This window comes from Rhinolophus sinicus, linkage group LG02 (assembly GCF_036562045.2).
Source record: "Rhinolophus sinicus isolate RSC01 linkage group LG02, ASM3656204v1, whole genome shotgun sequence".
NCBI lineage: Eukaryota > Metazoa > Chordata > Mammalia > Chiroptera > Rhinolophidae > Rhinolophus > Rhinolophus sinicus.
The window spans coordinates 68,496,020-68,523,726 of record NC_133752.1 but is presented as its reverse complement, the minus strand read 5'-3'; the positions used below and the strand labels follow the sequence as shown (position 1 = coordinate 68,523,726).

Genomic DNA, 27,707 nt, shown 5'->3' with positions numbered 1-27,707 from the left:
AAAGTGCCAGGGAACTGGCGTGAAGGGTGAAGAGTTCAGAAACCTGATAATCAGAACAACACTTTATTGTTATTATTATTGCTTCAAGCCATGAGGGAAGGGATGGTGGGCAGTGTCTGAACTGTGTCAGAGCTTTGAGCTGCATGCTGTCCATCGTAACAGTTCTCCTGGGCCCTTTTCCATTTTTCTAAACTACAGCATTAGGTTCACATGCCCAGCCCCTCCCGTGCCCCTGTGCTGCTCTCCTAATTCCCACCCTTATTGGTAGTGCGCAGAGGTCGGGCTCTGCATCTGGAGCGTGTGGGTCTGAGTTAAAATTCCACTAAATCGGGACCATGACCCTTTGCTCATTTCATGTCAGATCGCCTCTCTGTTAAGACAAAGCAACTTGGCTTTAGGAGGCCAGGAGCAGGATGACATACAAGAGATCTGTGTGTGAAGAACCGGCCCCCTTGGGCCAGCGGCAGAGCCCGGAGCCTGCTCTGCTTGTGCCTGGCATTTTTACTTGGTGATGTTTTGGCCCTTCAGGCCCCAGACTCATTTTCACTTAGAACTCTCAGGGTTACAGTTGTCTCTTTGGCCGACAACCCCAGACGTTAATCAGCCAGCATAACAGCTCCCCCTGTTCTTTCTCAGTGTTTTTCCTTCTTTCGCTTGTGCCCTCTGGTTATTTTCTGTATTCCTTTGTGATGCCCACAGTCTTGAAAGCTCTCAGCTGTTTACCCCAAGTCTCATCCTTTGTTTACTGCTGCTTTGCTGAATGTTCTCAGATTTTCCTTCCAGCTTCTCAGTAGGACTGAACATTTCTTCTCCCCTGTTCTATATTTTCCAGAGCTACCCCTAAGGCTCAAACTGGAACAAAACACTCTTCTTACCCTGTGGGCTAATTCCTCTCTGTTTGTCTTGGGTACTTATTACATGGGCTGTCTTGGCAACTTGCTTTGTGAACCGCTGTGAACACAATTTGTGTCCCAGCACAACTACAAGGCATTCTTTCTGAGTGCTGAGAGGAAATGCCTAGTAGCGAAGGTCCTAGATGTGGGTGCAGTGCACCATTTGGGCTTGGAACAGCTAGATTGTTTAATGAGGTTCAGAAGTGCCAAACAACATGGCTTTGAAATCAGGGAAATGGGTAGGTAGGTCTCTGTGATCACAGAGAGGACCTATCTAGTGGGAATTGGGGGGCTTTGCATAAGGATTTTGTCTTTTTCATTAGTGAGGCAAGTCACACTTGCTCTTATTGGCTGGGAGATCACCTGGAGCCCATCCTGTTGGGCTCAAGCTGTGAGAAGAGGGGAAGCAGGTAAAGGAAAGCTATGCCAATGCACAGGGGAGTGGTTGCCTTAGAAGAAGGGACCCTGGAGCTGGGCCTGCTCTTTGCTGCTCTTACTTGTCTTCATTGGACCAGAAATCTTTACTTTGCACTTTGATTATTTTTAGGCAGTGGTTATGTTTCTATAACTAGGGGTGCTTTTTTTTGTTTTTGGAGTTTTGATTTTGTTTCTCCTTGAGTTGTTAATCCTTTTACAAAGCAAGAAGAAACAAGGAAAAGGGTTTCCATGGTTTTACTAGTACCTTATAAAGGTGAGGATGGTGCATCTTTACAAGAACTGGGAGCAAACTGAGGTTCAGTGTTCAAGGGTGAGGTAAACATGAGGAGAAAGACTGTGCTCCCGGTAGAACCATCCTTTCCCCCTGCAGGCCTTCCTTCTGGAGCAGTCATTACTCCAGCCCTGGAGGTTTTGTTCTTTTGTTTAAGTCAAGGAAAATAATTTCCTCATAGAGAAGCTGGAATTTCAGATTTGGCACCTCTTCAGAGCAACCTACATAAAAGTAGGAAACTTGTTCTTTATAGACTTGGGCAAGAAAATATCCTCAGTCTTCCTGGAACTGATGTGGAACCTGCAGTTTATGCCTCTTCAGTCCTTTTGGGTACATTTCCAAGGTATCTCTTCAGCAAATGTGTGACCCCTTTCAGAAGCGGGGGGCTTCAAAGATGATACTTATTCACAAGAGGGAAGATGCTATTCTGCTTGAGAAGAAGGGGCAAGAGGAGGAAAAGATCCAGACTTATCTAGTCCATGGGGAAGGGTTCTGGTCACTGGGCCTATAAATCAGTTCAACTGCTACTTGAAGAGAAGAAAACTCAAAGCAGACTCAAATAGGAAAAATAAGAACAAGGCCCTTGGGACAAGTACGACGTGAGCTAACCACGCACCCTGTCTCCAAATTTCTGACCACTTATCCAAGGGAGCTTGGCTTTTATGAAAACTGAGGCTCATGATCTCTGAAGCTGAGAGAGAGAAATCCCATTCAGAGACAGTTCTGAGCTTTTTTTCTTTTCCTTTTTTTTTTTTTTTTAAATGAGAAAGCATTTTTACCTACACAATAATAACGAGGAATAACAATTCCACAAATATTCCATAGTGTCAGCACCAGATAGCTTTCCCAATGTCATGCGACATGCTCAGCTGATGACTAAAGCACACACTGGAACATACGGGTGATCATCAGATATAAAACTGGTCTGGCCAGAGGTTGAATTCCTAATAATTAGGGGATATCAAAAGAAACATGTCATCCATTCATCATTAACGTTAATATCCATCCCTTAATTAGACCACTAGCTTCCACTGTGGCCCAGCTAAATTGATTCTTTAAGGGGAAATCGCTATTCAAAATGGTGTGCAAGTTGACAAAGATCCACAATGATACTAAGTAAATCGAATCTCGGCGTTGCACGGCATTAAGCTGGTGAAAACATGGAGTAGATGAATGTATTCATGTCTTCCGTGAACTGAGTGCTGTGCGGGGGTGTGTGAGGGATGGAAAGAGGATATGGTTGGACTCCTTCCTATCTGATATGGGTTTACAATCCAGGAAGTGTAGACAAATATGTAAGCATACAAGCGATTATAATATGGATGGAATGTGACCGGTCCTATGGTTGTAAATATAGAAAGTATTCTGACTGAGTAGGTCAGAACTGAATTCATGGAGGAGGAAAAGGGCTTTCGGAAGGTAAAGAAGGTGCATGGGGTAGGTAAGGACTTTCCAGGCAAGGGGATCGGCATGCTCAAAGAGGTGAGCTGTCTCCTGAGTTGTCACTTGTAGGAAAAATAATACTATTTTACATTGGTGTTAGGGTTTACACCCACCAAGAGTTTTGAAGTAATATGCATTACTACTTCATTTTGATTTTTCCAACAATCCTGTGAGCGAAGTGAGTCCTTTTACAGGTAAAGAAATTGAGATTCAGTAAGGTTAGGTGTCTTGGGCAAAGTCGCCCAGACTGGCAGTGGTGTGGCCAGGACATGAATCTAGGTTTTCTGAGTCCAAACTCAGAGCTTCCCCTGGGCTACTGTGGTGTCTCGATACATAATCCAGTGTGGCTGAGATGTCCTGTCTTGCTTTGTTGTGTTGTGGGGTGAGGTGTTTGGAGAGAAAGGCAAGTTTCAGAGATGTTCTCTTATTGGTTCTGGGTAAGGAATTTGGACTTGCAATTATCCTCCTTATCCTGAATGCCTGGCGGGTGGTTAACCCTACTGTGACCATATGGTAGAGTCCTACCCACATCTTAGAATAAAACAGTCCAAGAACTCCAGCCCTTTTTATTGGATTTTAATGGTTTCAATGCATATTTAACGTGAAGATCAGTACTTGAAAATACGCTTCATGCTTTTTCGTGCAAATCACTAAGATGATGCCATATTCTTAGAAAGTACCTTATATAGGCAGGAATCTTATGAGAACCTTAAAAGTCAAGGTTAACACTGGGTAAACATTCCTGAGTGGAGCCAAGAAATCTTTATATTAGTGAAAATGCTTCCTCTCTAAGATTAGATATGTTTTAGATTTACATCTTCATCTGGAGAAAACATTTATAACTGCCAGAAAGGAAATAAGGGTCCTAAATGAACATATTTACTAAACTATAAAATCCAGAATAAATAAGATCTGGCCCTGAGTCTCTTCCCAGCCTCATTTCTTGTCACATCCCCCTTGAACTCTGAGCTCCAGCCATTATGAGCTTCCTGTGTTCCTCAAATGTGATCTGCTCTCCCTAGCCCCTACGCTATGCAGATGCCATTCCTTTTTCTGGAACATTCTCTCCATTTCCCATTCCTCCCCACCTTTGCCTGGATAACTCCTAGATATCCTTTAGGTCTCAGTTATCTTTTTGTTTGGCAAATCTCCCTTGACAAACCCTCCTGCCTTACTGCCCTCTACTCTTCATCCCTTTGTTGTCGCCTTCCCCTCCCCCATTTAGAATGGGGCCATCCTTCCTGTTTCTTCCATGGCTTCCTACTTACCCTTATCACAGCATTTTTCACAATGCATTATAATTGTGTCTGCATATCCCACTAGATTGTGGGCTCAGCGCTCGTAAGGACCCACCACTTTATTCTCTCTACTTGTTTTCTGTGTCCCAATGCCTAGCACCGAGTGGACGTTCAATAAACCTCTGAGTAGGTGAGAGAACCAATGCCACTACCAAAATATACACCGGGTTATAGTAAGAGTTTAGGAAGCATTCCAAGAAACTGGCTTTCTTTGCTGTTGATTATTAAAAAGACTCTGGGGGTCTAGCTAGCTATAACTACAGTAAATCCCTGAACAACGTGGGGCTCAAGGCTGCTGACGCCTGCACAGTGGAAAATCCACATATAACTACAGTTGGGCCTCCGCATACGTGGATTACCAATGGTGGAACTGACCCTTGAACAACATGGGTTTGAACAGGTCAATTGAAAAAAAAATCCATGTATATTGGACCAATACAGTTCAAACCCATGTTATTCAAGGGCCAACTGTACTTTTATTCCAGAGTTTGTACAAGGGCATGTTTTAGCATTTGGGAAAGGGTTAAAGTACAGAGATTTTGATTCACGGTGCCTATTTAAAAATTGGTCCTCAGTTGTTCATAGGTACAAACAGGTCAATATTTAGGGATGGCCTTCTTCTGTTTCTGACTCAGCTACCCAACTAGAGCAGTAAGACAGCCAAAGGTGCTGATTTTGTATTTTTACACTTATACTAACATAGACCATATGTTAAAAATCTATTTAAAAAGAGATATCCCATTAGACAATTTAGATAAGAACGAGGAGACAAAAGTTAAAGACTGATTCTACAGCAATATGCCCCTTTATGAGTCAATTCATAAGATTTAAAAAGTGTGGGTCGTTGGTCAGACTCTGGGTGAGAGAAACCACAGTGTAGTTTGGGGCAACTAGTTGTAAGTGCAACTAGTTTGGGGCAACTAGTTGTAAGTGCCAGTCAGTGTTGCCAAGCAATACTATTATACTGGAAGAGATGGATTTAAAAGGAAACCAGGTAAGCATAAGCCCCAGTTATCCAAAGATGTCCAAAACATTTATATTAGGTTTTAAGTGAAAAAGGGTCAACTTACTATCTGCATCCAAACGTGAAAGAAGAATTGCTGACTCTACCCATAGAGGATAAGTTCCCCCTAAGGGACAGGCCCTTTCTAGTGGGATGGGTAACAGGAGAGAGTATTGAGAGTTTCCTCTTGTAAATAAATCCTTCCCTGTTAATACTTTTGTATTCCTAAATTATCATATAGCCAATGCACTTTTTTAGAACATAAGAGCCAGCTTGTCCAAATTCTCAATTTATAGATGAGGCTTGTGGGGGCTAAACAGTTGCCTAAGCTCTTTCCTGGCTGCTGGCAGAAAAGGACTAGACCTGTATGAATTCATCTTCGTGTACTTTATATATAACACCGAAAAAACATTATCTGTTCTCAATCAGCTGGCCACCATTCACACAGTATGAAACTGAGAGATTAGAAAGGCACTGAGCAAACCCTTTAAGCGTCGTCAGCTACATTTCCTAGGCAGAGGGGCAGCACACAGCTTAGCTGTGGGAGTCTGTCCAATTTGCATAAATGGAATATGCACAAATAAGATAAGGCTGGCTCCAGGAAAGTAATTTCCCTGGTTCCCCTGAGCCTTGGATTTGGAAAACTGTAGCCTGTTCTGGAATTTGGGCCCATCACAAATGGTACTGGGTAGAACTCCCCATGTGACCTCAGCCCACGCATGGAGGCTTGTCAAGGTCCCAGGTGCTGGCTCGCCCACGGGCTATGGCTGAGACAGAAAAACAAAGAAAAAATCCTCCCAACACACACGCATAAGCAAAAACTATCTTCCTGTGTTGTCTGCCAAGAGAGCTGGAGCCAAAGAGATGAGTTCAAGACTCTGATTCATCCATCAAGACAAATAAACTCAGTTTATGGAGGTTAGGAGGGCAATTTAGGAAGTAAACACAAGTTCAGCGTTGGAGAAAACACAGAGACCATCCCCAGAATCGAACTGCACAGTGAGAAGACAAAGGAGCTCAGTCTTAAGGCGTGGAGTTCTGAAAATGCCAACAGACAAACCCGTTCAAAGGGGCAACTCTAGAGGCAAACAGCACCAAGACGTTAGCCCACCTCCCAGTGCACAGAAATGTGGAGTGTGGGCTCTGAGCCAGCTCCTGGCTGAGCTGAAGGAGTATTCCTAGTGGGGAGGAGGGCCTGAGGCACTGTTCAATTTTAGCAACAGCAAATGAAAGGCGATGGGGTAAAAGTACTTCCTCCCTCCAGCAGTGCCAGGCTCCTGGGCTGGCCTGGAGCATCTCTCTTTGTTCTCTGGTCAACAAGGCCCTTACCTGTATCACTTCTCTGGTTTGCCTGGCCAGTTGTTCCCCTGGCTCTCCCCATGTCCTGCCATAAATGTGAGCTTGTGTCCGCCGTCTCCTTCTCTCTGTGCCTCCCAGGGTCAGTAGGGTACCTGGCCCAGGTCCTGTTCATGCCCTTATTAAATCTTCCTTTTAAGGTGGAACCTGATTCTGCTCCCCTTGAGTGTGGAGTGGACTTAGTGACTCACTTCTAACGAATAATGTGGTAGAAGTAACAATGTGTGACTTCTCAGACTAGCTCATTCACAGCATTGCAGCTTCCTTCTTGCTTTTTCTTGGATCACTTGCTCTGGGAGAAGCCTGTTGCCATAGTGTTAGGATGCTCCAGCAGTGCAATGGAGAGGTCCGCGTGATGAGGAACTAAATCCTATGCGTAGTCACGTGAGTGAGCCAGTGAGAAACAGAGCCTCCCGGCCCAATCAAGCTCGCAGATGCTGCAGTCTCCACCGACATCTTGACTACAGCCTACGAGAGACCCCAAACCAGACCTACCTAGATAAGCCAGTATCACATTTCTGACCCACAAAAACTGTGTGAGGTAATAAATGTTCACCATTGTTTCAGGCTTCTAATTTTTAGATTAATTTGTTATGTAGCAATAAAATAACATTGTGGAACTTTCTCTACCATCAACTGAGTTGTCCCTTAATTAACTGCAATCTCTTTTGGGGGAATGTTTTTTTTTCATTGTTTATTTTTTTGTACTAACATTCTTTTCCCAAGAGTTAACGTGAAAAGCTCCATGTTTATACAGAGTCCTCATGGATGGACATTTATTGATTTGGGGCCATTGTAGCTCAACCCCAAGGAGACGCAATGATGATAATGTGTGTTTTCAAGGACTATTCTTAAGATGTTCTTTGTACCTGCTAATCTAGAATCTTTAAATGCATCTTCACCATTACATAAAAAAGGATTGGAACTTCTATCTCCCAGGATTCCCAAACATAAGTCTTAGGCATGAGCTACATGTTATCTTAAACAGCCGTAGAAGATATAAGGGACTTTTTCTTTTTCTTGAGAGTCTTGTATGTTCACGTTAAGTCCGTGAGATTAACCGGCCATGTATCACATGGATGAACCTCGGGGACAAGATGATAAGTAAAAGAAGCCAGGTGCAGAAGGATACATACTACATGATTCCACTTACATGAGGTATCTAAAGCGGTTAAACTCACAAAAGCAGAAAGCAGAGTGGTACCAGGGACCAGGGGAGGAGGAAATGGAGAGTTGCTGTTCGATGACTATAGAGTTTCATTCATGCAACATGAGAAAGTTCTAGAGATATGCTATATAACAATGAACATATAGGTAACAATACTATACTGTACACTTAAAAACTTTAGGAGGATAGATTTCATGTTATGATTAAAGTGACTTTCCAAGAACTCCAAGATTCACAGTAGTGATTCCTTTTTTGCAATACTCCAGAACCGAGAGTCATATCATCTCAAAACACCACAAAACTGAAAAAAAAAAATTATTTGTTTTTACTTAAAACAAAGATGTTGCTCTCTTCTTTCTGGGGGATTGGCAGGGTGGGAAAGGAGGTAGGATGTCATACAACCAAACCTAAGGATAAGATGTAATTCTAAGAAGTTTGGGAATCACTGATCAAAAGACATGTTGAGGTTTCAAAAGATGTGGGCTTAAAAAAGAACAGTGGGCCTTTGAAAAGATAAACTCCCATCAAAGGACTGACACCAGTTTACTTTCTAATTGTCCCTACAGCAAAGACTGTGCAGACACAATACCCAAGGAAAAGGGCACAAGGCAAAACAGAAACCAGTAAAGACTCAAATAAACAATGAGCTAATGCACAGATAAGAGGGGCCATGCATTACATCAGTGATGGCAGAAAAAAATAAAGGAGACTGAAATACTTTCTATTTATTAACACATAATTGGGTCAAAATGCAGCACATCTAGATGGCAAGTTTCTGTTATATGATTTTCCACAGAAAGAAGAGATGATCAAAAGAGGGGAAATGGCACACAGCGGGTTGGATTTTCATGGTGCATATACCTCATTATCATTGCCACATAGTAAACCAGGAATGGGATTAGTGAAGGCACAGAGGGAAGTGAAAGGAAACTTTAGATATTGTAAGGACAAGGAGAAAGGGGCAAATTATGATTAAATTTAGAACACACATTAATGCTCTCAAAAGTGATTGACAGTTGGAGTATCCTTTCTCTTCAGTCGTTCCTCAGCCTGATACTTTTATGACATTAAAAGCTAATTCTGTGAGCTAGTCAATCTCAGGGGTAGGTCCCCTTCTGAAAGACAGGAGAGAAAAGCCAAAGCTCTAAGGAAGCCTTTCTGGCCAAGACTAGAGAAATGTTCTGAGCGCCTTGCCCAGACATTAGGGAGGCTCCAAGGTGGGTGACTCAAGTCTGGGCTGGCTCCCACCCGGCCCACTGCTCGCAGGCCTTCCTCTAAGCGTGCTTCCAGGAGTCAGGATGGAGGAGACCATTACACCTTCCCCTTGTATTGTTTCCAGACAGACTATTCCCATCCAGACACACTGATGAACTCCAATAAAGAAACGCAAATTGGTGTGGAAGCTTGAATGACCATCGGAGTGGCTAGGGCTATTTATAGGGTTGGAGGAAGCAGAAGAGAATCATACAGACAGCAAATAAGCAGAGACAAGTAGGGCTGGAAAGCACACAGCTTCCAATTATGGAGATTTCTCTCTCTCGAGGTCATCATGGCCCCTCACAACCAAACGCAAACAGAAGTTCTTCCCTCAGGGGCCCCTCAGCACCAGGAGTTCTCTTTGGACCTCCTATGCGAGTCTTCTTGGGAGTCTCTCTCTCTCTGCTAGAAGTTCTCCCACAGCGAGACATTTTTACCTCAAAATTTGATCAGACTCACTGTATAATGTTGTCTTATTGAGAAATTAATTCTTTAAAGAAGAGGCTGGTTTAAATAAAAATGAAAACCAGAGAAATACCTGTTTCATGTTTGACAGAGCTTTTTCTATCTTTGTTTCCCTTGTCCTGCCCTCCTCCCCAACCCCCCCCCTCCAAAGACTGATTGTCTTACTACATTAACACAGAGTGTGATTACCTATTCATTTCCATTAAGGCTAACAAAATTGAAAAAAGCACATTTCCCACTGAAAATCACATTTAACAAATCCCTTTGGGGACAGAAAAAAGTGCAAACCATTTAAAAGATTAATTTGTGGGAGGAAGAAGTCAGTCCCAAATCACTCCTCTGCATTAGGCTCTAGTTCAAAGAGGTGGGTGCCCCAGGCCACATTTATAATGATGGGAGGTTCTCAGTCTCTTACTGCAGGCCTGAACCTCTCTGAAATCATCATCGTCCTCAAGTCAAAATAGCAAAGTGTAAAACCAAAAGCTGAAATAAGAACACCTTTGTTTTCTCTTCTGGATGTCTAAGACAACTCAAGCCATTTCGCAAAGCGGGGGGAGGGGTCATGAGCAATGAACACAGGGGGTCTGCAGTGCATTTTTCCATTAGATTAAGATTGATTCATCCTGCAAAACACGTGTGACCACGCTTGTGGATCAACGTTGAATGGTACAACACACATCTGAATGTATTAAATACTTGATGGAAATAAAATGGCTGTGGGGACAGAGCCCCAGAAGGTAGTTTACAGGCTCTCGGCCTCACGTGGAAGGGTGCTGGCTCGGGTGGTGGATGGCCGTCGGCTGTGGCTGGTTAGCTGATTGGCCGCTGGCATAACTGCTGCGGCTACAGAGGAGAGCCATCGAGAGCGGAAGAGGGGAGAGAAACAGAGTTGAGGAGAGTGGAGGAGAGTCGTCAGTCGGTTGGCGGAAAGGCTGACGGCAGGTCGCGCATCCGGTGGGCCCAGCCTCCAGTGAGACCATAGTGGTATGACTCCCCTACCTATGGCTCCGTGGGTGTTCCTTTTTGGCCTCACCATATCCTGCGTTCTTGTGTGGGGAGCGGGAGCTGAGACCCCGCAGGCCGCCCCGCCTGAAAAATGGCGCAGCGCGCAGGGTCTCCCGCACGACAATGGCTAATTAAAAAAGGCCAATTTATCTGTAGGTGGGCTCGCCCCACATGTTCATTGCACACTACCTTGCTATTTCTTCTGCTCTGCTCTGAACACACCTGGTTCACCCCGTGAATGAAGGGTCTGCATGCATATGGTGGTGGCGAAAACCGGCGAGAGGAAGCATGTGAACTGGTACAAGGTGCAGCATGAGTGCATTTTGGTCAAAAGTGATGTTCATCCCTGCACAACTCTAGGTCCTACAAAAGGCGCTGCTGTTGCTATATCTGGGGTATGAAACACTAGCTTGGAGTTTACAAAGAATGCTCCCAGCCTTTGGAAAGGTTCTTCTTGTCAGCACTACATGCCATGCTGTCACTGAGTCCACGTCTCATCAATCAGGGCAGTTCTGTGTGCGTTAAGGAGACAGGGGTCACTCAGCAGGGCCCATTTGGGGCCCTCACATCTATTCTAGCATGCCTATTTCCTTTCTCCATCTGTGCTGACAAAAAAGAAAAGAAAAAAGAAAGAAATGCTTGCATTCAGTCTGGCATTGTACCCGGTTCTTGATCACGCAGGCTTCGGCTAAGCAATCCCAAATCTCCAAACACAGGCAAGTTCCAACACACAAGGTAAGCTGGCCTCCCTTTGTTTTTCCCTGGATGGTCACTGAATGGGCAGGTACCCTCTAACAGCACGCACTAGGTGCTCAGCCCAGTGCTCAGCCCAGCTGGGGGGGGGAGACGGGGGGGGGGGGCTGGCCTCCGCCAGTATCATAACAGGTCTAAGGAAGCCATGTTGGTATTATGACATCAGGGTACTTAGACAGGCAGGTCTACACTAGCTTTCAAAACTTTGGCTCTGGTGTGAGGGATATAAATAATAAATGTCTAACTATTACATTGTTTTGTCCACCTGAAACTAATAAAAACAAAAACCAAAACAAAAAAAAACGTTCGCTCTGCTTAGGAGGGCTTGTCTTGAACAGCTTTTCCTGAAGATTGGGAACCCTGGCTGGGAGAAGGGAGGTGGTTATAAAGAATGCCCCAGAACTGCCCAAGATGGCAAAGATCTCTGGATCATGAGGGTCAGACTTGGATGGGCCTGTTGGGTAGCCCCATAAACTTCCTTGACTACATAGTAACTGGCCAGGCTAGAAGTCAGCCCAGATTCACCACAGTCACCACCACCACCACTTGCAACTTCCTTCACCATCACTAACCATTTGTGGAGAACTTTCTAAAGTGTGTTAGATTACTCGATCCTCAGCACAGTTCTGTGGCACTGACTGGGAGCCATAGTAACCCCTATTGCCCAGAGGTGAGGAAACCGGGTGGAGGGAAGGCCTTAGTAACCTGCCTGAGGCCAGCAGCTCACACAGCTACTACCCTGGTACGAGCACTCAGGTCCCCAAATTGCCTGCCCCAATTTCCTCTTTGGAAAGTGCATCCTTAACCCAGAACAAAACCATTTTATTGTTTCTTCCCCTGCCTTCTTTCCTCTCTTCTAATTGACTCTGAAGGAGTGAAAAGGTACAAGTGAGCCAGAACTGGCATCTGAGTTCTGCTTTTCATTCAGGCAAGTCTTAAAGCACGACAGGCTTCACTTATGTGTCTCACTACATGAGACACTCGAGTTTACTCTCCAGCCTTATTTCAGGGGCTTAAGTCACTCTTGTCAAAGCTTTCCATTCCTTTTCCTCTCTTGAAGTTGGAGGAAGGCCCCTCTTTCACAGTACTGCTTGTGCTCTATCCCCTTTATGCCATTATAATAACTGAGCGCTCTTTTTAAAAATACCTTCTCAGACAGCTTGCTTCTTTTAAGTCTTTGAATTAAAAAACATACAGCTCCTAAATTAAAAAGAAAAAATCACCGGTACCAAGTACTACTATTATGCTTTAGGAACTTAAACTGTACTTCATTTTATTTAATCTGTGTTAAAACAATATAGCATTATCTTTTGGACGCACTAGAAGACTTCAGGATAGCATTTTTTTTTTTTTTTTGTATGAGATTAAATCTGGTTAGAACTCAACAAGAAACACTGTCAAGTGGGGAAATTCATGCCTGTTAGTCCCTTGACTGATCACATTTCAAAGCCTAGTGCTTTGCTAAACGGCATCTTGCTTAAAATATAAGCAATCCTATTACTCAGAACCTTCTCTGCGCACCATAGCTTTGAAGGAATTTGGGAGTTTGCAAATTCAAAGTTGAAAATTAAAAACCCATAAATAAGACTTGCATCCATTTATTCACGGTAAAATGCATATAACTTTGAAAAGTCCATCGTCATCAGGATTGTTTCAGTGTGATCTACGATCTGGCGTGAAGCTGTTTAACTAGCTTCTTGCCCACGAAAGGAGACCCATTTTCTAAAACGAGTTCTGTGTTCAAAGGACTCAGGAGATACCACAGAATAATACTAACTTGAATACATTTCTTTTTAAAGAATGTTTCATTGTTTTCTTAATCAGTGTTATTTTTATTTTGCCAGATTTAGAGTATCTTTTCCCCTTCCCCCCAAATGCATTAAAATAAATCCTGGCTCCTGCAGGAGTGATCCAAGTTTCCCAATTCAGAGGAATGTCCATTCCTCCAAGCGTGGGGAGGTTTCCTAACTAATGACCTACAACACTGTCAGATGTCTGGTTGCCAAGTAATATATTAAAGTGCTTTTCTAATGAGATTTCTACAGGGTAACTATAAAGCCAGAAGAAGCACACTAAGCTTCAGTGAAGCAAAAACATTGAAAAAAAAATCTAAATGCCTTTGGGAAAGAAGGGTTCAACACGGCAGTTAAAAAGCTAAAGAGAATTTGACAAGTGGAAAAATAAAGTCTAATCATTTCACATCAGAGAAAAAGGGTAGACACAAAGCAGGGCAGTGCCGTCGTTAGATCATAAGGGAATGACCCAAATCGCTCAGATCTGACTTTAAGTCAGATCTTAAGTGCATCCTTGTCTGTCTGTACCATGGATCTGTGATAAATGTAGCTACGACTGTCCCCTATTGTAAAAAGGAGGACCATCTCTTCCGTTCTAGAACTTGTACCTGCGAATTTGGGAATCATCTGTAAGAATCTTGAATACCAAGGATCTCTTTGTTAGAACCAACGTAATGAGAAATTCTCACTTGAAACACAAACAACAGCGATGACATAAAGCCTCTGACGTGAACCACTCAGAAACAGCTTTTGGCTCCCGCTCGTCACTCTGCCTTCATGGAGCCCATCATGACATCAATGAGGCCACGAGTCTAGAGGCCAGCCAGCCCTTTCGGTCTGCATTCGTGTGCGCCGATGGCTCCGCTCTGTTCTGTACTGAAGTGACCAGCCCTGGGTCCCGTTTAAGAGGTTAAGAGTGGAACCAACCCATTAAAGGATGGTGTGGGGTCTGAAAACCAATATAGCAGGTATGAGGGTATTTAACTTAAAGACGAGAAGCCTGAGGTGGGGAAGTACCTGTTAAATATCTTCTAGCATCGGTGGGATGCCATGTCGGGGAATGAGAAGTCTTGATTTTAGCTGCTCCAGAAGGAAGCACTGAGCTCAAATGCATTCCACATTTAAGGTTAAGCTAACAACCTGTTTATTGGTAGACAAAGATGTCCAACAATAAACAGACTTCCTTAAATGCAGTTGTGCTTGCATATGAGCAATGGATGAGTTGTCAGGGGTCAAGTCTTTACTTTATTTAATCAAATCCAATCAACTGATTCAAAGGAAATTTTTTTTATCACTTAATATCATATCTTTTAAATTGCTAATCTCACTAGCATTGGGAAATTATTTCTTCAAGATTAACAGAATGAAAGTATTTTTCAAAATATAGTGCCCAGGATTTATATGGAAGAAACAAAGCATGACTATTACACATTTGCTTCTATGAGACCACAGAACACAATAATATCAGTCCTTCCTTTGCAGAGGTTCTTCAAGGGAAGCACATTTTAAAAAGCCAAATAAAATTACCCTGGCACTCCATATCCAATGCAAATGTTGGGATGTAGTAGCCTTCAGCTAAATTCTGTTCCAAAGCTTTGGTCTTTAATAATGTAATAGAAAATGGAACGCAAAGGGAAAAGAATTGCTGTGTTAACACAATCTCTGGATTTAGACAGGTCTAGGTTCTAATCTAGGTGACTTTGGGTAAGTTATTTAACATTTTGAGCCTCAGTTTTCTCATCTATAAAATGGGGTAATAACAATACCTGGACCTGTGGGACTGTTAACGATGCATGCACAGGACTTCCCATGCTGTCGGGCACACAGTGAACACTCAATAAATGGTCATTGTTATTTATGATTTCAAGATAATTATTTCAAAATGTGATAGGATTTGCTGTCCTGGTTAAGGAATGCGCTAAACAAAATGACTTTTTCATAATTCCTTCTAACCACCATATGTTATGATCCAATTTCACGTTATTTTTTTGCCCTCAACTCACTTTTGCCTGTTAAAAGCAATACCCGTTCATTGACTACTCATGATGGGTGTTCAGATGTGTAACTAATTTAACCCTCTCAACAACTCTGTGAGTTGGGGCTATTTCCCATTTTACAAAGGTGAAAACTGAGGCACAGAAAGGCTGAGTAATTTGCCAAAGTCACGAGCCTCAAAAATGGTAGAGCTGGGATTCAAAACTAGGCAATTTGGTTCTAGAACCCAGGCTCTTAACCACTATCCTATATTTCCTTATAGGTGACCCAAAATTCCACCTTGACCTATCAATTAACCAACATGCAAGTAAACTACTTGTTGAGGTTGACGGAAATGTGGTAACAGATCCAGTGTTTGCTTTCAATCTCCCCTTCTCAGTCTACATCCAGAGTTTACAGAGCCCTGAGCAGTCAGGCATTTCAGAAATGCAATTGGATGATGACTAGGAGGTTTCTCTAACAATGGAAAGTTACCAACAGAGCTGTTAGGGCTCGGGAGGACCAGCTCCACCCCCCTCCTCCCACAAGGCCTGGGATCCCTCTGGGCAGAGCTGACTCCTCCCCCATCCTCTTGGCTCAATTCAATGCCTCCTGCCGCAGTTGCTCATTTTTTCTTGTCCCAAATGTAGTTCTCCAGCCCCCATGATTAATGCCTTCTTTTTAGGGTGAGAAAAACGACCTTGCCCACAAAAGTGGGAATCATTCATTCCGTCTATAAGAGAAGCACATGGCAACTTGGCTCCACCAATTCAGAGTATTTCTCTTAGTGGTCTTCTTGCTGAATCCCATCACTTCTTCAAGCAAGGTATTACACTGTCTTATTATTTACTTTTCTTCTTAAAACAAAACAAACTGCAGGTGATCCACTGCATTTTGTGTTGCTAAAATTCACATCCCACTGTACTTCATTAGTAAAAGCCCTTTCTCCCCCACCTTTCAACAGTGCTCGATGAGATGCAAATAGAAACCATTTCAGTTTTCCAGCTGAACAGCCATGAAAAAAAAAAGAGAAAGAAAGCAGCCCTTGCTTATCTCTGCGTTACACATTAACATGGTCCTCCTTTGCAGAGGCTCTTCAAGGTAAGCACACTTTAAGAAGTCAAATAATTGACAGAATAATTACTCTGGCACTCCAAGGTCAATGCAAATACTGGGATGTAGACTTTAGTTGAATTTGGTACCAAAGCTGCAGTCCTAAGGAACATAATAGAAAATGAAACGCAAAGGAAAAGGGATTTCCCAATTTCTCCGTTAAAATGTGATTGAAAAAAGAAAAATAACAGAGCTCAAAGGAAAGAAAGCTAGCAAGTCAAATTATATGAAATCTTCCAAGTACCTCCTGTCCAGCAATCTCTCCTCCACTGACATCTAATAGTGCTTTGCTCTATCACTCTTATGCTGTTGGTCTCATTAAATAATAGCCATTAATAATAAAAAATACTACTGCCCTTACCTCACCACTAACATTGCCACCGCTACCATTTACTGAGCTTATTAAATGCCAGGCACAGTGCCGGCTCTTCCTTACGTTATTTCAGGTAATTCTCACAAGAATCCAGTGAGGTGGTTATGCTTATTAACCACGTATTACAGATGAGAAGTCAGAGGTTCTGAAAGGTTAAACAGCTCGCACAGAGTCACAGAGCTTATCAGGAGCAGGGCTAGGATTCTATGGTAGGTTTCAGTCCAGAACTTTCATTTTGACTGTGATTCTCAGTTTTCTGCGTAATGGCCTATCATTATGGCTCTTACTATCCCCACAAATGAATGAATGAATGAATGAATGACTGTGAATGACTGAACCAACAAACAAGTGAATGTGTTTCTGAAGGCTAGCTTTTAAAAACAAAGTACTCGCTCCCCCAAAAGCAAGAAATGTCTAAAACTGAGTATGCAAATACTTATGATTAAAAATGAGGTCATTTCTCTACTTGCTTAAAATTCAAAGGAGAAGAACTGACACAACTGCATTCTGCCTACATTGGTCTTGAGTATTCCTGGTCTCAGGGGTAATGGCTGAAATAACAAACTGAGATAGTCAAAAGAATCTTGATTTCAGAAACACGAAGGGTTTTACTAAAGTTAACATCAATGTCTTTTCTTCCAAGACATTTATTTTTCCTACTTTTTATTTAGAATTGGACAGAGAGAATGCTAGTCTTACCCATACCCTGGCTCTTCCATGCAATATACACCTGTCCAAGAAACGTGAGGAGACAACCAAACAGCCAATGGGAAGGAAAGTGCTCACACATTAGTTGTATCAGCACTACCAATGAAAGCGTTTTGGGTCTCGAAAACCATGCTGCGTTCCTTTCTCCTGCCAAGGGGATATCTACGTTGCCTCTCTGGATTTCAATCTCTCCTTCCAGTCCTAGGCCAACGTTCCTGGAATTCCTCCGGGGGGTTCAAGATGCTGAGAGGTGCCATCTGGAACCTCACCTTTCCTCCCCGGAAGTCAACCCCCATTTCCTCTATAGAGCTTCCCCCTTTTGTCAGCACAGGAAGTGAAAATCCCAGCCTGAGTATTCCAAGTGTGCCTTGAGTGGATGACTTTTGGAACATTCCTGGACTCAGGGTGGGAACCAGGGAAACTGGCCCCAATGTCCAGCTTCGTTTTAAACTTGCTTGGTAATCACTTTGGAATTGCCCATTCTTCATAGATTCTGTTCCTCTTTTCGGTGGCCCACATCCAGAATCTATGGGTTATAAGTATGAAAGCCTGTCAGGGAATTAAAAATGGCTGCTGTTAAAATGCTTAAGAATTATGAGAGGAGGAAGCTGATGTTTAGATTTATTCTCCTCTATCCCACTCCCACTCACACCACAGACCACATAGTTTCCCTTCAGAAAGGAAAACATTCTTGACTTCTGTTTAAGTGTTTATCAGAAGTTGTCTGGACTTGTAGAGTCTCTGAAGTCACATTTTCATTAGTCACATCCTTCTTGGTGTGTGGGACCCTCATATCAGACAAGGAGGAATGCTTGGACCTTGTGCAGAAATCATTTGGTGCTGGAAGCATCCATTACTACCCAGGCATTTTCACTTATTCTAAACACACGCTGAAGCTGAGCAAAGAACTTGAGCTTCCTGCTGGTGGCAGTTTTGAATAGGTACGAAAAAAACTTCTTGGTTCCTAATGCTGTAGGGTCTTCCTTTGAAAACATAACCCCAGTCAGGGAACCTGGAACCAGTGGAGGCTCTAGGTTCTCAGCAAAAAATAAGGAGCCATTCAAAGTTTTATCCTGGCTCTGAAACACTCCTACATTGCCTTCCTGGGCCTTCGACGTTGACATGTTAGTTTACATACTTTGGATGTTATGTAAGTAGTATGCATCTAACATACCTTGTATCCATGAGCAAAAGGCACTGTATGTAGGACCAACTAGGTGATGCTGGTGTGTATCTAAGAGAAAGGAATGACTAGGGCTACAGAAAGTGTACTGGTGTGGCAGGTAGGATAAGTGGGTTGGGGTACCGGTTCTCACCACGGGCAGGTTACACATTCTACTTGGTTCTCAGTTTTTTCATCTCTAAAAGAAGAAGGTTGAAGCAATCATCTAGGAGGTCCTTTTGAGGCCAAGAATCACTTCTGATTCTTTGTCTCTAATATTTGAAGTGGAGGAAATGGGTGTAAGCTTCAGCCGAAAGGATATCAGTCACAATAAGAAAGACTTTCCTGAGAGTAAGCATGAGTTTGCAGAGGGATACTCTGGAATTTTTCTTTCTAGATCAGTGTGGGTCCCAAATTCTGGTCTGAGAGAGCTCTTTTTCTACCGTTATCTTTAGAGCTATCATGTCTGAAATCTCTTAGATGGGGATGACATAGGGACGTGGGCAGGGACAGTTAATGGAAAACAGCATAGAGGTTCTTTAAAAGATTGAAAATAGAACTACCATATGATCCAGATATTCTACTTTTGGAGGAAATGAAAACAATAACTTGAAAAGCTGTCTGTATCTCTATGTTCATTGCAGCATTATTCACAATAGCCAAAACATGAAAACAACCTAAGTGTCCATCAACAGACGAATTAATACAGAAAATGTGGTGTGTATATATACATATACACACACAATGAAATATCATTCAGTCATAAAAAGGAAATCTTGCCTTTTGCAATAAAATGGATAGACCCTGAAGGCATTATGCTAAGTGAAATAAGTCAGAAAGAGAAAGGCAAATATTATATGATCTCACTTATAAGTGGAGTTTAAAACAAACAACCAAACAAAAACTGAACTCACAGATACAGAGAATAGATTGATGGTTGCCAGAGGTGGGGGGTGTGGGGCTGTGCAAAACGGGTGAAGGGGGTCAAAAGATATAAAAATTCCAGTTATAAATAAATAAGTCATGGGGATAATGTACAGCATGGTGACTACAGTTAATTATCTATTTGTAAGTTGCTGAGACACTAGATCTTAAAAGTTGTCATCATAAGAAAAAAAATTTGTAACTGTGTGGTAAAGGATGTTAACTAAATTTGTGGTGATCATTTTGCAACATATACAAATATCAGATCATTATATTGTACACCTGAAACTAATGTTATATGTCAATTATATCTCAATTAAAAAAACTTTAATAAAAATGTTTACATGCATCATTATGTAACATGATTAAGCTATTATTAAAACTGTTGGGGTTGGAAGGAATCTTAGAGTCATTTAGTCCAGTCCTCAAACTAGATACAAAAGTCTTCTCTCCAACAGCTATGGTTCTCTGCCTGAATACTTCCAGAAACCCTCACCCAAGGTTCCCAAATCCATTGCTGAATCACTGTTATTGTTATAAAGTCTTTCCTTAGATGAACTGAAAATCAGCCTTCCTGAAACTTCCACCATTGATGATGGTTTCGCCCTCCAAGTCATCATGGAATTAAACTGTTTTTCCATATGATGTTTAAAAAAAGTACATGCTCATCGTAACAATTCAAACAATAGGCAAGTGTATAAAGAGGCAGTAAATTGTCCACTTTAATCTCACGATAATTCTAACCTCCCCAAATAACCTACATTAACAGTTTATACATACATAGACTTTTTTCATTTTCTGTTTTTAATTAAGAATTTCATACCAATTACCCTACAAATAGCCTTTTGTCCGTGAACAAGCAATATATCATATCGATCTTATTAGGTCAATACACATAATTCAAATTCATTTTTTTCAACAGCTGCAAAATATTGCATAACATGGGTGTATTTCTTTGAGAACATTCAGGATATTTCAATTTTTTTCTATATACAAACTATGACATAATAAATATTCTTATACATATGTCCTTATGTATTAGTACTTTTGTTTCTGTAGAAAAGGTTCCCTAAAATGTGATTTCTGAGTCAAAGGATATGTATGACATTGTTTAATTGTAACAGACACTGCAAGATTACTTTCAAAAAGGTTGTTAGGTATTTTTGGACTTGGCAATAGCACATGAGGGTGCTCATTTCCTCACACATTTCCCAGCAGTGGGAATGGGGAATTTTAAAAAATTAGGCCAAGCTGAAAGGGAAACACTGTACGTCATTGTCCTAATTGCACTTTTGGGACTACTTGTGAGGTTGAGCAACTCTTCACATATTTATTGGCCATTTGCAGTTGCTCTCCTTTTAATTTACTATTTGTAACTTTTGCTCATTTTCCTATTGGGTTATTTAACAATTTATATGACCTCTTGTTTATTACACATATTTACTCTTTATCATATATTTTGCAAATAATTCTCCAGGCATCACTGTCTTTCAGTTTTGTTTATGGCCATTTGTTTATGGTATTGGTTGCTGTATGGCTTGTAAGCTCTGAGAGCTGTGATGTGTAGTGCACTACTGTATCTTCAGCATTGAGAAGGTGCCTGGCACATAGTATGTTCTCAATAAAAATAACGAATGAATGAATGAATGAATGAATGAGTATTTAAGCTTAAAGTTTTCATGTAGCTAAGTCTGTCAATCTTTTCCTTTATCGTTTCTGGGTTATCAGAATATCTCTATTTTATTAGTTTTACTTTTTCACAATTAGTCCTGCAATCCACCTAAAATTTCTTATTAAATTTTTTTTTCTCTTTGGAGACTTAATCCATCTTGAATTTGTTTTGCATATGGTGTGAAGCAGGGTAAACTCATCTTGAACTTTAGCCACTACTTTGTATAAAAAGCATTACATAAAATGTAAATTCTTTTTAGCATTTATTTTAAGATGTTCTATACATTAAAATGTAAATACACCCTACTATCCATTTTACATGATATTAAAATATCTAAAATTAATTAACCACAAAATAAAGATGGAGAGTGCTTTACTGACACTTAATTTTGCTCAGATTTCTGTTTAATTATATATAATCACTTTTGTCTCAATTATTATACCAACCAACTCGGAGGCTAGATTATCAAGGATTCTATTTATATATAAAAAATTTATGTTGCTTAAATCACATCTACTCTAATAAAATTTTGAATTGTATATCATTTATTTAACAGCAGTACATCCTGGATTCACCGAACAAATTACTGAAATTCCAATATTAGAAAAAATCCATTTAGTCAGAAATGATGTACTTTTTATAAAAATAATGAAAAAATATAGACATGCGGCAGTATGCAATGAACCCAGTATTATACATAGTTGAACATTTTGAGAAGAAATCACATGTTTATGCATTATAATTCTGAAGTATGTTAGCAGTTTGAAATTTTCCTAAGATTTTTTTTTTTTTAAGGTGAGAACATTTCCACCCTCTTCCATGAAGTCTTCCTAGTTGGAAGTGATGGCTCCTTTTTCTGTACTTGTCTAGTGGTTCTTTTGTACACCACTGACAGGGCACTGCTCACAAAATAGCCTGCAAGCAAACCTAAGTGGCCTCCATTATTCAATTTTTTTTTTAACTCTATTTTCTTGTGGCATAAAGAGCTGCTGTCAAAAGGTCTGATGGTATTTTTTCCCTTTAGAAGTCAGTTTCTCTTTTTAACCCAGATGCTTCAAGGATTTTTTTTTCTTTTTCCTTTTGAAGTTCAGTAATTTTACTAGAATATGATTTGATGTCTGTCATTCCAGATCAATATTTTTATGTATGCACTCTGCTCTTCCAAAATGTAGTTTTAAATATATATTGTTTTATTTCAGAAGTTTTCTAGAATACAGTTCTAGAATATAGTTTTAAGTATTTAATCTGTTCTCTTGCTTTAATCTCTTCAGTGACCTCTATTATCCATATGTTAGATCTTCTTTGTATATCTTGAATAGTTATTAATTTTGATCTTTCTTCAGTTTTTTCATTTCTTTTAATTTTAACAATTTTCTTCCTTTTGACCTATTTTTAAAGACTTGTCTGTTGTGATTATATGGTATTGTGTTTCTTCTCTCTAGCTCTAAAATGATTTTGCTTTCTTTTGTAATTATTTCCTGAGCTCTTCACCTCATGTTTGAATTCTTCTAATTCTGATTTCCATTATTATTTCATATCTTGTATTTTAAAAATATCTTTTAGCTCATTTTGAATAGTTGGTTATAGTTTTCATTTGTTTTTTAGGTATTTCTTTTGGGCATGCTTTCATTGTCTGTAGGGATGTTGTATTCATTCATTCATTCACTCGCTCTCTTTCTTACATGGGACTACTTTCTAGTATGTCATTGACCTTAATCCTTTTCTGTGCTTTTTTTTTTTTTTTAATTTTTTAAAAATTTATTGGGGTGACAATTGTTAGTAAAATTACATAGATTTCAGGGGTACAATTCTGTATTACATCATCTATAAATCCCATTGTGTGTTCACCACCCAGAGTCAGTTCTCCTTCCATCACCATATATTTGATCCCCCTTACCCTCATCTCCCACCCCCCACCATCGTTTCTCGGCCTTTTGGCTAAGATCAAGTGTAGTATTTGTTCTTATCAGTCTGTGCTTATTTTTAAGTAAAATTATTTTTTTCCTGAATTTTTACAAGAAGGTATTGTCCAAGATACTTTTTTCTAACTTCTCTGAGCTCCATTTTTTCACCTGGAAATTTTTTTTTTTTAATTTTTATATAATTGGTGCTGAGCTGCTCCCTGGAGAATTACTGGACAAGAGATTCAGGTGCTTCTTGAAACTTATTCTCCTTACACAATAAAATTTTGTCACAGGCTTAAATTACAATGATTATCTTTATACTTATTAAAGTCAAGCAGCCTCAAAGACAGAAATCATACCTTATTCATTCCATATCCACCTACAATTCAAAGACTACTTTGCATATATTAGGTAGTCAATAATATTTATTTACATTAATGCTATGGTAGTAGACCATAAAAACAGTTTGAATCGTTATCAAAAACCTCCCCACAATCAAAAGCCCAGGACTAGGCGTTTTCATGGGTGAAGTCTACCAAACATTCAAAGGAGAATTAAATATCAATTCTTCTCAAACACTTCCAAGAAATAAAAACACTTCCAAGCATTACTCTAATACCAAAATCAGACAAGGACACCACAGGAAAAGAAAATCACAGGCCAATATCCCTGGTGAACATCAACGCAAAAATCCTCAACAAAATATCAGCAAACTGAATTTAACAATAGCTTAAAGTGGGATTTATTCCAGGTATGCAAGGTTAGTTCAACATCCACAAATCAATCAATGTGATACACCACATTAACAAAATGAAGGATAAAAATCATATGATCGTCTCAATAGATGCAGAAAAAGCATTTGACAAAATTCAAAATCCTTTCATGATAAAAACTCTGAGCAAACTGGGTACAGAGGGAGTGTACCTCAACCGTATATGACAAGTCCACAGCTAATACCATACTTAATGGTGAAGAAAAGCTGAATGTTCTTTTCTCTAAGATCAGGAACAAGACAAGGATGCTTACTTTCACCACTTTTATTGAACATAATATTGGAAGTCCTAGTCAGAGCAACGAGGCAAGGAAAAAAAATAAAAAGCATCCAAACTGGAAATAAAGTAGTACTCATACATATATGATCAATTAGTTTATCACAAAGGAGCCAAGAATATACAATGTGGAAAGGACAATCTCGTCAACAAATAGTGTGGAGAAAACTGTACAGCAACATGCAAAAGAATGAATCTATATTACACCATACACATAAATCAACTCTCAATGGATTAAAGACTTGAATGTAAGAGCTGAAACCATAAAACCCCTAGAAGAAAACAGGCTTGGTAAGCTTGACATCTTGGTGATAACTTTTGGATTTGACACCCCAAGCAAAGGCAACAAAGGCAAAAAAGCCCAAGTATGATGACATTAAACGGAAAGGCTTCTGCACAGTAAGGAAACTATCAACAAAATTAAAAGGCAGCCTAGTAAATGGGAGAAAATATTTGCAAACCATATATCTGATACGTGCGTAGTATCCATCCTATATAAAGAACTCATACAACTCAATAGCAAAATAAAAAAATAGAATCTGAATAGAAATGGGCAGAAGATCTGAATAGTCATGTTTCCAAAGAGGAGATACAGATGGACAACAGATACATGAAAAGGTGCTCGCCACCACTAATCAGCAGGGAAATGCAAATCTAAACCACAATGTGATATCACCTCACACCTGTCAGAATGGCTATTATCAAAGACAAGAAATAGCAAGTGTTGGCAAGGATGTGGAGGAAAGGGAACCTTTGTGCACTGCTGGTAGGAATGTAAACTGGTACAGCCACTGTGGAAAACATTATGGAGGTTCTTCAAAAAATAAAAATAGAACTAGCATATGATCCAGAAACTCCACTTTTGGGTATATATCCAAAGAAAATAAAAACACTACTTGAAAAAATATATGCATCCCCATGTTCACTGTGGCATTTATTTACAATAGCCAAGATATTGAAACAACGTAAGTGTCCATCAGTGGATGAATGGATAAAGAAACTGTGGTATGTATACACAAAAGTATATTATTCAGCCATAAAAAAGAATGAAATCTTGACATTTGTGACAATATGGATGGACTTTCAGGGAATAAGTGAAATAAGTCAGACAGAGAAAGAAAATACTGTATGATGTCAGTTATATGAGGAATATAAAAACCAAACAAACAATTACTTCTCCCAAACCCCACCAAGTTCCGATACAGAGAATAGACTGGTGGTTGTCAGTGGGGAGGGGTGGGCAAAAGGGGTGAAGGGGGTCAAAAGATACAAATATCCAGCTATAAAATAAGTAAGTCCTGGGGATGTAATGTATAGCATGGTGACTATAGTTAATACTGTATTGCACATTTGAAAATTGCTAACAGACTATATCTTAAAAGTTCTCATTACAAGAAAAATATTTTTTTGTAACTCTGGTGATAGATGTTAACTAGACTTATTTTGGAGATCATTTTGCAGTATATATAGATATTGAATCATTATGTTGTACATCAGAAGCTAATATAATATTATATTAAAAAAAGAAATTAATACTATGTTAGTGAACTATGTATCTAATTTATCCAAGATAACTGAAGGTATTTTGAAAAGAGGCTCAAAAACACTGCGCATGTTACCCTTGAAGACTCACTTTTGCATGTGTGATGTCTACCAACTGCAATTAACAAGAGAATTCTCATAGATTTAGTGTGATTATATTTGAAGATTGAAAGCCACAACATAATTTGGCATGATAGCAAATCAGGAGGCAGCAAATTGTTGCCAATACTGCTGACTGTATACCTAACAGGCAGGTCCCTTCTTCCTTGATGGCAAACCAGACGTTTGTTTGAGTCTTTTGTCTCTCATATGCTCTTAGGTTGGTGCAAAAGTAACTGCGGTTTTTGCAAATTATTTTTAACCTTTTAAACTGCAATTACTTTTGCACCGACCTAATAAAAGAAAGTTAATCATCAAGGTGTGAATTATGACTCGTGTCAGCCAATCATGATGTCTCATCGCCCTTGATGGTTCAGGCATGGGCGTGAGACCCAATTCTGACTGATTGGGACCTATCGATAAATCTTCTGAAGCATTTCTTAGAAAAGTTTTCTCTGACAATAGTGTGGAATGCATGAGAAAATAGGACCTCTTCTTTTCTTCTGGTTGTTGATGAGCTGCCTTGCGATCACAGGGAGCTAAACCCCTTCTCCACTTTTGTCTGGTCTTCTCCTTCCTTCATCTCTATTGTCTCCTTTCTGCTCAATTTTCCTAGAAGTTTCTCCGTGGTAAAGCCCCCTCTCCTGGAAGGAAGCTCTGGCTGGTCAGTTTTGAGAGTTCAGGGGGCCAAGCCTGCTCCAGCTCCTCCAACTTTTCCGTGGGTCCCTTGCACCTCCCACGAATAGACTGGGGGCACCAGTTTCCAGTGAGCACCGTTGGGATTTTCCTATTATCAGGTCCCTCATCACCTCATTACTTCCCTCTACTTCCTTCCACAAAGCTGCCTGACATCATGAAGGCCTTGAATTGTAGGTGGTTTGTCTCAACCCACTTGTATTTGGAGATTCAAGGGGATGTCTTATTACCTTTCGTGTGGTAAATGTTGCCCATGGGGTTTGGTTTTGGCATCTATTGGCTTTATTTTTATTTTTTAATATTTAAAAATTGTGTTAAAATACACATAACATAAAATTTACCACCTTCAACTATTTTTCAGTGTGCAGTGCAGAGTGTTAAGTATATTCAGTTGCTGTGCAACCAATCTCCAGAACTCTTCATCTTTCAAAAGTGAAACTATAAGCATTAAATAATTCCCCATTTCTCCCTTCCCCAGCCCCTGGCAACCACCCTTCTAGTGGCTCTGTTTTTATGAAGGGATTGAATGCAGAAAGCTCAACAAACTGCTGCTGCCATGGCCCCATTACTAAACTGTAACTCCTGGAGACTGGAGTCTGTGTCACATGCCTATGGCACCAGTTCAGCACCTAACACATAGAGAATACGCACAGATTTAACCAACGAATGAACCATTCTTAATTCCGGTAGCTTTTGGCAGGGTGATAGGATGCTTTCTTGTACTCATTAAAGTGATTGATGGGTAACATAAAAGTTGCCGTCGTTATCTGGACTAATACCTTCCTAGGTCAATATGCAACATAAGTTTCTAGATGGGAGAACACTGCCAACTCTTGATTATTCAACTAAAGAAGGGCAGGAGAGGAACAGACTCTCAAATGGATGCTGCTTTTTAAAGTAATTTACATTTTGCCGTGTACAAATTTGTAGTGGCAGATTTCCTTACTAATTATGCATAGTTCACGCTAACATTATAACATAAGTACTCCCTGGACACTACTTGCTGGTAGTGATTTGAAGGGAGATAAGTGGCTGGCCCAGGCGTACATGGGGTGGCCTATTAAAAAGTAAACATTTGACACAGATGTACACAAGGCAGTTAACTAATTGGGCATATTTGAGCGTTGTTGTTACAATAATCAGTGACATCAAAGGGGAAAAAAATCTTACATTCATATAATGCTTACCGTTACAAAGGGCTTTCAAACCTATTATCTCTTTCACTTCCCATAACCCTTTAAAACAGGTCCTAGTAGTTTCATTTTGCAGGTGAGGAAATGGAGGGGCTAGAGAGAGTAACTAACATGCTCCCAGACACACAATTAGTTAATGTATAGTCAGGACTCTT

The 27,707-nt window shown here is 40.4% G+C and overlaps 1 protein-coding gene, 1 long non-coding RNA gene and 1 pseudogene across 2 annotated transcripts in view; 2 read left to right on the top strand and 1 right to left on the bottom strand.

The window, feature by feature from the left end:
* Positions 1-27,707, bottom strand: part of IGFBP7 (insulin like growth factor binding protein 7) — a 66,964-nt gene that overhangs the window by 21,167 nt on the left and 18,090 nt on the right. The window lies entirely within an intron of this gene.
* Positions 15,736-20,281, top strand: LOC141568317 (uncharacterized). The gene is made up of 3 exons (XR_012491446.1): positions 15,736-15,943; positions 16,082-16,218; positions 17,275-20,281. It is a non-coding gene; the product is annotated as an uncharacterized LOC141568317 (long non-coding RNA).
* Positions 22,988-23,100, top strand: LOC141570316 (U2 spliceosomal RNA; annotated as a pseudogene).